General features: G+C 36.2%; 1 pseudogene; it reads left to right on the forward strand.

Moving 5' to 3' along the window:
• The first annotated feature begins 2660 nt into the window (after window positions 1–2660).
• On the forward strand, window positions 2661–3626 carry LOC101408606 (olfactory receptor 2J3-like; annotated as a pseudogene).
• Window positions 3627–11329: the final 7703 nt, after the last annotated feature.

Genomic DNA, 11329 nt, shown 5'->3' on the forward strand with positions numbered 1-11329 from the left:
GTTTCTTTTTAAGTAATGTACTGTCTGATTATCCTTGATGGTTTCTAAGCTGTAGAAAGTAGTCTACATTAGTGTAACAGTTAAGAGTTAAGTTAACAATTAAGAGTTAAAAGGCCTGAATCAGTCTTACAGCCTTGGGGTGAAACTGTTTCAAACTTTGCTGCTGAAACTCAACCAGATAGCTACTTCTAACATCTCACTCAAGAGTTGCACTTATGGAACGTGAGCAATTAAGAGACCCCAAAAGAGGTAACCACGGGTGGCTGTGCTGTGATTTCTTTTTTTTTTTTTTTTTTTTGCCATAGCTTATCAGGGAGTGTGAGAGAAAGAATGGGCTGTGGAAGGAGGGAACCAGAGTGATGTGCAAAGTTTCACAGAGAGAAGGAGGGATAGTTAAATGGTGGGTTACTATACCTTGTTACAATAGCTATATCACTAAAGGTAGTATTAGTCTTTCCTATGAAAAATTGAAAACCTACAAAAGAAAAAGAGTCACCTAAGAGTCATAACTATTTACGAAATACACTTAATTTTTTAACAAAAAAGATATATAAGATTCACTAGGCACAATGTATTAAATGATAAACAGCCATTTAATGACGTCAAACATTCAGAATTCTCTAAGTAGGAGAATAAAAATATATGTTAAAATTATAAATTATGCTCAGAATTTAAATATTAAGTGAGTTATTGTCCTAGAAAAAAAGCAATAGTGTAGAAACCTTCTTCAGGCCCTATGGTTCAGGCTTCTCTGCCCTGCGATATACATATACACACCTTCAACTTTAAGCACCATAGTTAGGTTACTCTCCATTTTGCTCCATCTTCACACTCTTCCTTCCATCTTTTCTCTCTCAATGAATTTATATCTTCCTTTTCCTAAAATTTTCTCTCTTCAAATTCAGTTATATTCACACATCCTTTAGGAAGCATTCTATCCCTGTTCTCCTCAGTCTATTTCACAGATCTACTAATCTGAACTAAGGTTTTCAGCTTTCCTTATAGCATGAATTTCCATAAGTTGGTGTGTAGGTGTCTTTGTGTCTGTTTTTTGCATCTCTACTTGTATCTTAGTTTTCAGTTTAGAAATAAGCTGTGAGTGAAAGTAAACAAATCAGAAGATTAGGTTCTTTCCATAGGAATATATAATTGAAGTTTAATATTTTTCACCCTATATAAACATTTTGACATTACTAATAAATTTGATATTGTTCATCATGTCTTTTCACCTATATGTAAGATTATTGGGATTGCAATTGTTCTGTCTTCTACAGTCAAATAAATTGAAATACCTTGAAAAGAAAAGTAAAGCTATTTGTTAAAAAAAGATGATTTGTTCCGTGGAAATTTTATTCCGTAGCCATGTTAGGAATTTTTCAACTTACTATTTACCAAGGTGTCACTCTGGGATGAATGAGAAGAACTCTGCAGTTAAGAACTTATTTTTCCATAATAGAGCAAATATCCAGATAAAATATAAAAGTGAAAAAAGTTTTATTTCATACTTACTTTTTCTAACTTTTTATTCTGGTAAAATTTGAAATTTACAGAAAAGTTGCAGAAGTAGTACAAAGAACTACGGTTAACCCTTTAAATAGATTCAGCAATAGCTTACTTTGCTCCTAAAAAAATTTATTAATTCTATCTATCTATCATCTATCTATCTATCTATCTATCTATCTATCTATCATCTATCTATCTATCATCTCTTTTTCTGACCATTTGAGAGTAAGTTGGAGACATGTGCCTTTATCCTTAAATACTTCAGTGTTTATTTCATAAGAACAGGGACTTTATTTTACATAACCACAGTATAATTAAAAAATCAGAAAATTTAGTATGGATACAATATTATTATCTCATCAATAGTCCAGATTCATGTTTCTCCAGTTGTCTCAACAATGTTATTAATAGCTATTGTTGTCCCAGTCCAGGATCACTCATTTAGATATCATGGCTCTTTGATCTCCTTTAATCTGGACCAGTGCCTTAGCTTTTATTTGTCTTCATTGAATTTGATGTTTTTGAGAGTACAGGCCAGGTATTTTGTCCAACTTGTCTCAATTTGAGTTTATCTCATGTGTCTTCATTGTTAAAATCAGGCTGTGCATTTTTGGCAGTAATATGGCTGAGGTGACATTAGGTCCTATTCAGAGCATTATATCAGTAGACATATGATGTTGGTTTGTCTCAACATTGGTGATGTTACCATTGATTACTTGACTATGGTGATGTCCACCAGGTTTTTCTACTGTAAAATTTACTATTTTTCATTTTGTCTTTAACAAGTAATTTGTGGGGAGATATTTTAGACTATGTAAACATCCTGTTTCTCATCATATTTTCATTTACTAGTTCTGAGTATTCATTTATGTTTTTCTAACTCCACCATTCCTTCTATATTTTTAAATTAAGATCCTACCGAAGAAATAACTTTCTCTTCTCCATTATTTATTTATTTATTCTTTTTCATATGTCCATATGAGCTTGTAGATTCCAATTTCTTTCACCTTGTTAGTATCATAGTTTCTCTTAATATCCAAAATGTCCCAGAATTGAACAATGGTAGGCCCTTCAGACTGGTGTCTGTTTCTTTTTTGTCTCTCTATGATTCTTGGAGCATTTCCTTACTTTTTTGATTGTATATGATTCTTTCCTCAGGTAACAAGAAATGAATGATGATTGAAAAAATCAATGCAAGTTCTGAAAGCTACTTTGTTCTACTGGGATTTTCTATTTGGCCACATTTGGAAGTAGTACTCTTTGTGGTTATCCTAATGTTCTACACGATGACATTGATAGGTAACCTGTTCATCATTATCTTGTCATACCTGGACTCTCATCTCTACACTCCCATGTACTTCTTCCTCTCAAACCTCTCTTTTCTGGATGTCTGTTATACCACCAGTGCCATCCCTCAGTTGCTGGGTAACCTCTGGGGTTCAGAGAAAACCATCTCTTATGCCGGTTGCATGATTCAACTCTACTTTTTCCTTGCACTGGGAACCACAGAGTGTGTGCTACTGGTGGTGATGTCCTATGACTGTTATGTAGCTGTCTGTAGACCCTTGCATTACACTGTCCTCATGCAGCCTCATTTCTGCCATCTGATGGCTGTGGTATCTTGAGTAAGTGGTATTACCAACTCAGTCCTTCATTTCTCATTTACCTTCTGGGTACCTCTGTGTGGGTACTTCTTCTGTGGGGCCACAGAAGAAGTGGGCCACTTCTTCTGTGAAGTTCCAACGCTACTGCAACTGTCATGTGTTGATGCCCATGCTAATAAGCTGGCTCTCATGGTCATGAGCTCTATTTTTGTTCTCATACCTCTCATCCTCATTCTCAGCTCCTATGGTGCCATTGCCAGGGATGTGCTGAGGATGCGGTCGACAACTGGGCTTCAGAAAGTCTTTGGGACATGTGGAGCCCATCTTACGGTTGTATCCCTCTTTTACATTCCAGTCATGTGCATATATCTCCAGTCACCATCAGGAAGTTCTCAAGATCAAGGCAAGTTCATTGCCCTCTTTTATACTGTTGTTACACCTAGCCTCAATCCTCTAATCTATACTCTCAGAAACAAAGATGTAAGAGGGGCAGTAAAGAGACTAATGGGGTGGGAATAAGCCCATATACTTGTGACATTAACAGTATAATGGAGCATCTCATTCATCCACCGATCCATTCATCAACCACTCTTCCATTCAGTCGCTCTGTCAGCACTTATTGAGCATGACTCTTGCAAGGCCCCAGAGACCTTGGTAACAGTTATGAATTAACCACAGTTTGCCTAAATACCAATCACTTTCTAATGGGGAAACAGCCATGTAAAATCAAGATCAAACATCGATAATAAATTTGTTCAGTGGCACGAATACAGTATATCAGAGGTATCCTTTTATTAATTGAAAATGAAGCATGGCATTTGTTGTAAATATTGATAAAAGAGTAGGTGTAATTCCTATAGAAAGATATTCTTAATTAAAAGAAACCTAGAATATGTCTTTTAATTTCTTGCTTTTAAGGCAGAATTCATCATAAAGTTTGTCTTCTGTCTTTGCTTTAGTTAGTGGCATAGTGAAATACCTTAAACCTTTATCCAACAGTTATATTTTGAATAGTAGTTAATATTGAGAGAAGTTTTGGTCTGTATTCTTTAATATCTCATTATCAATTGTATGAAAATAAGTTTTATGAATCCTAGCAAGAAAGGAGCATAACCTAAGGAGCAACAAAGAATCTCTGAGGCAGACAGAGTACTGGGCTCTTAATATGACTTGATGAATCCCATGAGTGTTTGAAAGAGTTACTTGAAAATATATTTGGAACAATTTTTTGATAAAAGCTGTATGGAAAATGTTAGGTTTTTTTCTTTTTAAACTTGATTTAATTTTAATATTTAAGGTTAGGAAGTACATTATGAAAATCATTTATATCTTTTCCAAATCAAGAAATGTATTTTTTATAAAAATAATAGTTTTGTTACCTGTATTATTGCCAATGTATTCCATTTGATAAGTGTACTATGTATATGACACATTAAACTTGCGGCTATATTCAGCTAGAGTGGAATAATGGATAAGGGACCATTCCATATAAAGTAAAATCTTGGCAACACTTGAGTTTTGTATGATAATCAGATATCAGTTGTAGTCTTTTAGGACTGTAAATTTCCGGTATGATTGATTCAAACCCTATTTCCTCAATTTCAAAATGAAAAACACATTCCAAAACTTCCTCTCAATTTCTTGTGTGGATTGCAATTACATAGATTCTGCTACTTTGTCTTCTCCTTTGTGTGTCTGTGATTCTTCCTTTATCTGCAACTAGGCATAAACAATAATATGGAGTATATTCATTTGTCCTTAACCTGCTGTCCAAGAAATGAAGAACCAAGAATCATGTATATAGAAGAACTTTAATAAATAATTGGGACCACATATAGTGTACCATCACAAAGCAAAAAAACTTATAAAAACTTAAAAAACCACAGCTTAATTCTCTGAACCATCCCACACAACAGTAATTTTATAGTTTGGCATACCCTAGGTAGTATCCTAGTTTCTCACTATCTGACATTTTAAAAAATACTTTTTAATTTCCCATTCTCTTTTTTCTCTTTTCTGCTTATAAACATGCATATGCTCTTTTATATGTGTAGACTTTTTTTTTTGGAATGCTATAATTATAGCATATGATGTTGATTCCTAGCCACAATAGCATGATATTCTATTTAATTTGCAATCTAAAACAAAGATCAGTTACAAAAAATTCCTACAATGATCAACACAGATATTATTGTTTTTATTATTTTGTACTTTTCAAACCACTTACATGAACCTCCTGCAATTTGGTCACAGGTGGGATGATAGGGATAAGTTTTTCTCACTTTGTAGATGAGCAAACTGCAAAGAAAGAAGATATGTGACTTGTCTAAGATTCAGCAATTTAAATATGACAAAATCAGGGTAATGACAATAAACTTGTAGCTCTGAAGGTCCCTTCTTGTGGTCAACAACACCCAAGGAAGGCTAGAAGCTCTGAGATCCTCCCAGTGCTAACCCTAAACCTCAAACCAACATGTGGTGAAATTGACGTTTACAGAGCACACATGAATTTGGGCCACAGGCAACTTGACTGAAGAGCTAACAAGGAAGCCAGTCTTTTCCTAGGTGAGAATGGAAGCCAAATGCCTGCACCAGCTGCTTCTTTAGCCCGGTAAATTTCTCCTCCTCGTTCAGACAGATGTCTCCCAATCTTTATCTACTTCGACTTATACTTAGTCCTGTGCAGCATATTCCCTATATACATGCTCAGTTATCTCTTCCTATTGAGTCTCAACAGTACAGGATTATCAGTACAAATATGTCCTCCAGGTAATCACAGAAACTAGCTCTGGCTTCCAGCCCAGGTACATTCATTCTCTCTTCTTCTATTGGCCTCAAGTTCACATCTTCTATCTCTATTTTACAAATGTGGGGCTGGAAGGTCACTGGTTATCATACGTGATGACATCATCAAGTGATTTCATACATCATAAATTTTCAATTCAAATCCACCATATTGCAAGAATAATTCAACAACAACAAAAAAACTTTCAGAAAAGAAAAATTGTACAAAGACTTACCATAGACCTTCACTAGATTTCACAAATGTTAACATTTTACCATGGTAGCTTTATCATTCAATCTTATAATAATATAACATTTATACACATTTAAAATATTTTTCTGAAATATTAGAGTATAGTGCACACCTATCCTTAAGTGTTCCTGGAATTACATCCTAAAGAAAAGATCCAATCCAGGAGCAGAAATTGATTTAGGTGTTAACGTCTCTTAGTGTCCTTTAATCTGGAACCATTTCTCTGTCCTTTAATATGGAACTATTTCTCAGTCTTTCTTTACCTATAAGGAGCTTAATATTTTTGAAGCGTACAGGCCAATTATTACGTAAAATTATTGTTCAATTTAAGTTTGCCTGGTGTTTATGCTTAATTAAATTATTCATTTTTTATTGTAGTAACATTGGTTTATAACATTATATAAATTTCGGGTGTACATCATTATACTTCTATTTCTGCATAGATTACATCATGTTCACCACCCAAAGACTAATTACAATCCATCACCACGCACATGTGTCTAATCACCCCTTTCACCCCGCCCCCGTCCTCCCTCCCCTTATGGTAACCACCAATCCAATCTATCTCTATGTGTCTGTTGCTTTTATCTTCTATTTATGAGTGAGATCATACAGTATTTGACTTTCTCCTTCTTACTTATTTCGCTTAGCGTAATACCCTCAAGTTCCATCCATGTTGTCAAAAATGACCTGATTTCATCATTTTTTATGGCTGAGTAGTATTCCATTGTGTATATATACTACATCTTCTTTATCCATTCATCCCTTGTTGGGCACCTAGGTTGCTTCCGAGTCTTGGCTATTGTGAATAATGTTGCAATACACATAAGGGTGCATATATCTTTATGCATTCCTGTTTTCATGTTCTTTGGATAAATACCCAGCAGTGGAATAGCTGAATCATATGGCAGTTCTATTCCTAATTTTTTCAGGAATCTCCGTACTGTTTTCTGTAGTGGCTGCACCAGTTTGTGCTCCCATCAGCAGTGTATGAGATTTCCCTTTTCTCCACATCCTCTCCAATACTTGTCATCTCTTCTCGTTAATTATAGCCATTGTGACAGGTGTGAGGTGATATCTTATTGTACTTTTGATTTACATTTCACTGATAATTAGTGATGTTGAACATCCTTTTGTGTACCTGTTGGCCATCTGTATATCTTCTTTGCAGAAATATCTGTTCAGATCTTTTGCCTATTTTTTAATTGGGTTGTTAGTTTTTTTGTTGTTGTGAGATGTATGAGTTCTTTGCATATTATAGATATTAACCCCTTATCAGATATATGATTTACAAATATTTTCTCCCAATTATTATGTTGTCTTTTTACTTTGTTGATGGTTTCCTTTGCTGTGCAGAAGCTGTTTAGCTTGATATAGTCCCATTTGTTTATTTTTTCTATTGTTTCCCTTGCCCAGTCAGACATAGAACTTGAAAATATGCTGCTAAGACTGATGTGGAAGAGCATACTGCCTATGTTTTCTTCTAGAATTTTCATGGTTTCAGGTCTTACTTTCAGGTCTTTAATCCATTTTGAATTAATTTTTGTGTATGGTGTAAGATAATGGTCTACATTCCTTCTCTTGCATGTGGCTGTCCAGTTTTCCCAGCACCATTTATTGAAGAGACTTTCCTTTCTCCATTGTATGTTCTTGGCTCCCTTGTTGAAAATTAGCTGTGCATAGATGTGTGTGTTTATTTCTAGCTCTTGATTCTGTTCCATTGTTCTGTGTGTCTGTTTTTGTGCCGGTACCAAGCTGTTTTGCTTACTACAGCTTTCTAGTATATTTTGAAGTCAGGGAGTGTGATATGTCCAGCTTCATTCTTTTTTCTCAGAATTCCTTTGGCTATTTGTGGTATTTTGTTATTCCATACAAGTTTTAGGATTCTTTGTTCTATTTCTGTGAAAAATTGTCGTTAGAACTTTGATAGAGATTGCACTGAATCCGTACAGTGCTTTAGAAAGTATGCACATTTTCACTATGTTAATTTTTCTCATTCAAGAGCACAGAATATCGTTCCATTTCTTTGTGTCTTTTTCTATCTGTTTCAGCAATGTTTTGCAGTTTTCAGTGTGCAGTACTTTCACCTCTTTCATTAACTTTATTCTTAGGTATTTTATTCTTTTTGTTGCAATTGTAAATGGGATTGTATTCTTAATTTCTCTTTCTGCTACTTTGTTGTTTTTGTTTAGAAACACAACTGATTTTTGTATGTTACTTTTGTATCCTGCCACTTTACTGTATTCATTTATTATTTCTAAAAGTTTTTTGGTGGATTCTTTATGGTTTTCTCTATATAAAATCATGTCATCTGCAAATAGTGACAGTTTCACTTCTTCTTTTCCAATTTCTTAACCTTTTATTTCTTTTTCTTGCCTGATTGCTCTGGCTAGGACTTCCAATACTATGTTAAATAAAAGTGGTGAAACTTGGCATCCATCCTCTGGTTCTTGTTCTTAGAGGAGCAGTTTTCAGTTTTTCACCACTGAGAATGATATTAGCTGTGGGTTGTCATATATGGCCTTTATTATGTTGAGGTACTTTACTTCTATACCCATTTTATTCAGGGTTTTTATCATAAATGGGTGCTGTATCTTGTCAAACACTTTCTCTGCATCTATTGAGATGATCATGTGATTTTTATTCTTCATTTTGTTAATGTGGTGTATCACATTGATAGATCTGTGGATGTTGAACCATCCCTGCATCCCTGGAATAAATCCCACTTGATCATGGTGTATGATCTTTTTAATGCATTGTATTTGATTTGCTAGTATTTTGTTGAGGATTTTTGCATCAATATTCATCAGTGTTGTTGGCCTGTCATTTTCCTTTTTTGGTGTTGTCCTTTCTCAGGGTTGCAGCTGAGTGGGGCTGGCCCCGGGCATGGGAGCACTCAATTGTTTCAGGCTTTGGAAGGTGAAGCCAATCCCCTATATGCTGTTTGAGAAGGACAAGTCTGCTGCAGCTGACAGGCCCCACCACCTGCAGGGCCTCACACCTCATCAACACAGTCCTGCCTTGTGCATGCGCTCCAACCCACTGAAGTGGACTCAGTTGCCCCACTGCAGAGGCCCCACACACTCCACCAATGCAGGCCTGCCCCTCACACATGCACTCCCACAGAGGCAAACTCACTTACCAGGTTGCAGAGGTTACAGGCATTCTACCTATGTGGGCCCACAGGTTGCCTGAGGGGTTCTATTGGGTAAGGCCAGTCCCTAGGGCAGGCTGCCTGCCCTGGCTGACCTAGATTAAATCAGTGCTCTAGTGGGTGGGGCAGACCCTTGCACTAATAGGCCAGGGGAAAACTCCAGTGGCATCTGCCAGTGTCTGTGTCAGCACACCTGTACTAGGTTACAATAAAGGCTGCTGCCAATGTCTCAGTCCCGGGAGAGGTCTCACGTCTCCCTGAGATGCACTCAAAGCCTATTAAGTGAGTCTCTTTTTACCAAAGAACTGTGCATCTTTCTTTCTGGTGATTTTAGATTGCTTTCCAAAATGGGTGAATTTATGCATGGTCCCTTTAAGAGCAGGCTTTTTCTTCCCCTTGTGTCCAATAGCATTTTGGGAGATATTCCCCATTGTTGTTAATAGCCAGCAAAGTCAGGTATTTTGACGCTTGCCTCAGTTGTGCTGAGTCCAAAAGCTGCTTATTGTGGTAATGCTCCCCCTCTCAGATCCTCCACTCCTCCAGGGAAGGCTGCATAGCTTAAGGTTGCTCCCAGCCAGCCATGAATCATCATGGCTAGAAGGTGGCTTTTTTCCCTGCAGAAAGGAATTTCTGCCTCTTCCGCCTCAGTCAGCACAGTCCCTTTTTGTGGGGGTCCTTTTATCCTGTTTTTAGGTCTCTCTGATTGGTAATTGTTCCCAGAATAGTTGTAAATTCCTTGTGTCCATGGGAGAAGGTGAGTTCAGAGTCTGCTTACACTACCATCTTGACACCATCTCAAATTATTCATTTTTGACAGTAATACCACGGAAGTGATATTATGTCCTCCTGAATGTGACTTATTAGAATGTGCATAGTATTTACTTGTTCCATTACTGGTAAGATTAATTTTGAACACTTGGTTAACATCTTGTCCACCAAGCTTCTGCACTATAAAGTTACTACGTTTCCCTCAGTAGTTCATAGGTACCTTGTGGGGAGAATGACAATGTTAGGTAGAATTCTGTTTTTCATTTAACTTTCATCCACTAGTTTTATTTATTTTTATTTTTTATTTTTCCTTGGCTTTATTGTGATGTTATTGAAATATAACCTACGTGCATTTAAGGTATAAAATGTGACGATTTATATACATATATGTTGCAAAATAGTCACCACAATTAGGTTAGTTAACAGATCCATCCCCTCACATAATTACAATTTCATTTTTTTCTTTGTGGCAAGAACATTTAAGATTTATTCTGTTAGCAACTTTCAAGTATATAACACACTATTGTTAATTATAGTCAACATGTGTAAATTAGATCTCCAAAACTTATTCTACGTATAGCTGGGAGTTTATACCCTTCAACCAATATCTCCTCATTTCTCCCAACTCTAGCCCCGGGCAACCCCTATTCTACTCACTATTACTATGAGTTTGGCTTTTTTGATTTCTCATACAGATGAGAACATACTGTATTTGTCTTTCTCTGACTTATTTCACTTAGCATAGTGCCCTCAAAGTCCATCCATATTTTCACAAAATGCAAAATTTCTTTCTTTTTCATGGCTGAATAATATTCCATTATTCCATCTATAACATATATGGTAATATTACATATATACCACATCCTCTTCATCCATTCATGTGTAGGTGAACACTTAGGTTGTTTGCATGTCTTGACTATTGTGAATAATGCTATAATGAATATAGGGTGCAAATATCTCTTTGATACCTGTTTCAATTTCCTTCTGATGTATACCCAGTAGTATATATACCAGATGCCAGTATAAATACTAGGATGCCAACTTCTCCCTCTCCTTGGCAACCCAGTATCCTCTCTAGAAATGGTGTAAGGGGAGGTTTCCAGGGGGCTCGACATTTTTTCCAGAAAAAATTTAAAGGCTAAACCTTCAACTCCCAACCCCCATTATTTGTAGACTGGCAAACTCAAGGAGCTGAGCTCCCACCATCCCAGCTTCTCCTCTCCAATATCCCTATCCCCAAATCTGGATTTTCTCTCCCCTAAC

This window comes from Ceratotherium simum, chromosome 13 (assembly GCF_057802395.1).
Source record: "Ceratotherium simum simum isolate JZ-2026a chromosome 13, ASM5780239v1, whole genome shotgun sequence".
Lineage (NCBI taxonomy): Eukaryota > Metazoa > Chordata > Mammalia > Perissodactyla > Rhinocerotidae > Ceratotherium > Ceratotherium simum.